We start from the raw sequence: 4,824 nt of genomic DNA, 5'->3' as shown, positions 1-4,824 counted from the left end.
TGTTGACAATAATAAATTGTTGAAAATAAATGACCCTGACATTATCCTTTAAACTCAGAGGATGGGTTACTGGTTGCAGGTGAATAATCACCGGGACGTGCTGATATTATCCAGGACACTGAGTCGTGTTGACACTCCATCCTGTTATTATTAAAAAATGGTGTCCGTTTGAGTTCCGTTCCCATGGCAACGCTCAAAATATTGTGTTTGCTCACCATGTCTGCGGGCATATCAGCAATGGAGATATGAACACACGTCTAATGAGCATCCAGAATATTAATGTGGACATAAACAAACACGCTGATATCTTCACACTCTTCTCTGTGCGTGTGCGTGTGCGTGTGTCTGTGTGTCTGTGTGTGAGTGTGAGAGAGGGGGAGAGAGAGAGAGAGAGAGAGAGAGTTCTCAGTTGTCAAAGGTTGATATCAGCAGCAGACACACCTGTTCCAAGAGTTCAGAGTCAGATGGAGGTGTATTGCGAGGCACGTCTTATACACAAGGTGCTTTGCTGGCTCAAATAAAATAAAATAAAACACATCTAGATTAACATAAAAGAAAGAATATAAATTGAGAATTTAAAAAAGTTTTATTGGAGGAAGTGAAGGTAGGGGAAGGGTTGAGGTCAAAGGTCAAAGTGGAATCATCTGAGATGTGTCAGGATAATAAATAGAACAGAGGGTTTACAGGGATGGAGATAACGCCTTCCTTGCTGTACGGATCCTCCTCACGTCCCGCATGAGAAGAATCAAGAATCAAGAGGTTTATTTGTCACATACATACCAGGGGGCATACAGTGAAATGCGGGTGGTCATGCCCGCATGGATTGTGCAAAATACAATAATAAAAATAGGCATAGGAAAAAAAGGAAATAGGTAAGACACAAGATATGCATGGTAAAAAAAAGACATGCTAAGTTCCTGAGAAACTGGTCCTATGTACACTACTATACAATATACAATTTACAATTTGAACTCTTAATGTGTCTAAACTATACTATACAGTACCTCCTTCCTTTAAAGTGACTTTTCCATTATTTAAAGTGACATTTTGTTTAAAGTGATTGTTTTAGCGGTTGCCGCATGAGTGTTGCATCTTGAGGAGCATCTTCTGATTTATTTATTAAATAAATGTAAAAAAAAGAAATTATTTTTTAAATAAATGTTTACCTTTATTTACCCAGGCAAGCAAGTAAGAACAAATTCTTATTTTATTTATTGTGAAAAGTATGCATAATGTTGTGTTAATTCCACGACAAGAGATATGTAATGTTAATTACCTGAAATTATTCAGTTTTTTGGGGGGGGGGGGGGGGCCCGCATATATCGGTATCGGTTGATATCGGTATCGGAAATGAAGAGTTGGACCATATTGGTATATCGGATATCGGTAAAAAAGCCAATATCGAACATCCCTAGTGAAGACGGACAGTCAATCAGTCAATCAATCAGATTTATTTATATAGCACGTTTAACATGACACATGTCAACCAAAGTGCTGTACAGAGGGTAGATACATATGTAACGGTTGTGACAACGTCACCTCAAACTTCGATGCCCCGAGTGGGAGTCGAACCCCGGTCTCCCACACCGCGGGCAGCAACACAGACCGCTATACCAAGAGGTGAATTCACTTCTAAGTAATGGGTTTATGCGTCTTTTTGAGGATGTGAGAGTGAGTTTAACCCATAGCACTGCTACTCACCCCAGCCCTTCTTGACTGCGCTTCACGATACCATCCGTTACACTTAGATACATATAGACAACAAGCACAACTCCGTTTTACGGGAGGGCACACAGGCAAACAGGGTATGAGTCAGTGAATAGGTAGAAGTGGGTTTTGAGCCTATAGATTTGAAGGCATCTATCGAGGGGCGAGGAGCCTAATGGAGGTGGGGATGCTGTGCCACAGTTCAGGGGGCGAGGAGCCTAATGGAGGTGGGGATGCTGTGCCACAGTTCAGGGGGCGAGGAGCCTAATGGAGGTGGGGATGCTGTTCCACAGTTCAGGGGGTGAGGAGCCTAATGGAGGTGGGGATGCTGTGCCACAGTTCAGGGGGCGAGGAGCCTAATGGAGGTGGGGATGCTGTTCCACAGTTCAGGGGGTGAGGAGCCTAATGGAGGTGGGGATGCTGTGCCACAGTTCAGGGGGCGAGGAGCCTAATGGAGGTGGGGATGCTGTTCCACAGTTCAGGGGGTGAGGAGCCTAATGGAGGTGGGAATGCTGTGCCACAGTTCAGGGGGCGAGGAGCCTAATGGAGGTGGGGATGCTGTTCCACAGTTCATGGGCTGCGACAGCAAAGGCACGGCCTGCAGGTGAAGGCGAACAGGTGAAGATGTTGTATCATGTTATTCTGATGATGATGAGTGTTGGAGCATGTGACGCATTTCGATGTGAACCGACAATAAAGTGACTTTATTATAGATAATATAGATATAACTTATCTTATCCAGACTGTATATGACAGCTGTGCCGTATGATGACTTACAATGAGGAAACCGGCGCATAATTGGTTGCTAGGAGACACACACACACACACACACACACACACACACACACACACACACACACACACACACACACACACACACACACACACACACACACACACACACACACACACACACACACACACTAATCCTCCTACACCTCAACCTTGAGTCCATTTGCACTGCAAAGGCTGATGGCATACTAGTAATAACAATAATAATAATAATAATAATAAATAATAATAATAAAATAAAAATATAACATTTTAAGACAACAGCACAAGAAAAAATTAAATAAAATCACAAGAAAAAAATGTAAAGCTAGAAATCAAAGGCCTTTTGGAACAGATGTTCGGGCCTGCTTTAAAAGAGTCCAGGCTCTGTGGTGCCTCAGCTGGATGGGGAGGCTGTTCCACAGGCGTGGTGCAGCCGAGCAGAGGGTCCGGTCCCCCCAGGGTGCAGAGCCGGGTACTGGGGACCCGGAGGAGCAGGCTGCCTGCAGATCTGAGGGTCCCCCAGGGTGCAGAGCCTGGTACTGTGGACCTGGAGGAGCAGGCTACCTGCAGATCTGAGGGTCCCCCAGGGTGCAGAGCCGGGTACTGGGGACCCTTAGGAGCAGGCTACCTGCAGATCTGAGGGTCCCCCAGGGTGCAGAGCCTGGTACTGGGGGACCCGGAGGAGCAGGCTACCTGCAGATCTGAGGGTCCCCCAGGGTGAAGAGCCTGGTACTGGGGACCCGGAGGAGCAGGCTACCTGCAGATCTGAGGGTCCCCCAGGGTGCAGAGCCTGGTACTGGGGACCCGGAGGAGCAGGCTACCTGCAGATCTGAGGGGCCCCCAGGGTGCAGAGCCTGGTACTGGGGACCCAGAGGAGCAGGCTACCTGCAGATCTGTGGGTCCCCCAGGGTGCAGAGCCTGGTACTGGGGACCCAGAGGAGCAGGCTGCCTGCAGATCTGAGGGTGCTGGTGGAGGATTGTGGAGTGATGAGTTCCTGAAGGTAGAGGGGTGCGTGTCCGTTTATGCAGTTATGGGTGAGCAGCAGGATCTTGTAGTTGATCCGGGATGAGACAGGGAGCCAGTGTAGTGAGTGGAGGATGATGGGGGTTATGTGATCGTGTTTACGGACTCTCATCAGGATCCTGGCAGCGCTGTTCTGGATGTATTGCAGCTTTTGGATGCTTTTGTGAAGTCAAGTCAAGTCAAGAGTTTTATTTGTCACGGCATACAAGCATACAGTGAAATGCGGGGGGTCTTGCCCGCAACGGTTGTGCAATAATACAATAATAAGAATAGGATGAGAATAAGACATTATTACTACATTAGTATTATTACATTTTGTGCATATAATACAAGTAATAAGAATAAGACATAACAGGTATATGTACATAAAGTTTACAAAAAGCATGGTAAGACATGCTAAGGTCCTGCGATACACTGTTAGCTACGGATGAGGCACTGGGTCTTATGTACACTACTATACAATGCTATAGTATACAATCTACAGTTGTACTATGTGTCCTTATGCTAGCTTGCTATATCCATCTGTTTACTATACAAGAACCTCTCCTGTTCTTGTTTTTTGCCAGGAATCCCGATGAAGAGTCCGTTACAGTAGTCCAGTCTTGACTAGTGTGAGGCATAGGTGTGTGTGTGTGTGTGTGTGTGTGTGTGTGTGTGTGTGTGTGTGTGTGTGTGTGTGTGTGTGTGTGTGTGTGTGTGTGTGTGTGTGTGTGTGTGTGTGTGTGTGTGTGTGTGTGTGTGCGTGCGTGCGTGCGTGCGTGCGTGCGTGCGTGCGTGCGTGTGTGTGTGTGTGTGTGTGCGTGCGTGCGTGTGTGTGCGTGCATGTGTGTGCGCGCACGCGAAGTCACGAGGCCCAGTATTTTAACCCCTTCACCCTTTAACCCCTTCACCCCCAAACCCCTTTAACCCCTTCATGGTTAACCCGTCGGTAGTGTGATAGTAAAGGGTTAACCTTCTGTAGTGTGGCAGTGAAAGCTTACTGGGTAAGTAAGTAAGCTGTCGTTCTTGGCCAGGTCGCTCCTGGAAAGGAGATTTTAATCTCAATGGGTCTAACCTGGTTAAATAAAGGTTAAAGAGAACAATAACAACCTCATTGTCTCAGTGGTCCAGAGAGAAGCTCTAAACCACAACCATCTCCCTCCGGTCTCCTCCTTAGTACGATGGGACTGCGAATACAACTCATGCCCATGCTCTATATCCCAAAGGTGCAATTACAACCACTTGTAAAGATTTGCATGGTATTTCCTTCTTCATGATATAGTATATACAGTTATGAAGAGAGATGGATTATGTGACAGAGAGGGGGGGGGGGAGAGACA

This window comes from Notolepis coatsorum (assembly GCF_963971535.1).
Source record: "Notolepis coatsorum genome assembly, chromosome: 2".
Lineage (NCBI taxonomy): Eukaryota > Metazoa > Chordata > Actinopteri > Aulopiformes > Paralepididae > Notolepis > Notolepis coatsorum.
This window is presented reverse-complemented; position numbering follows the sequence as displayed.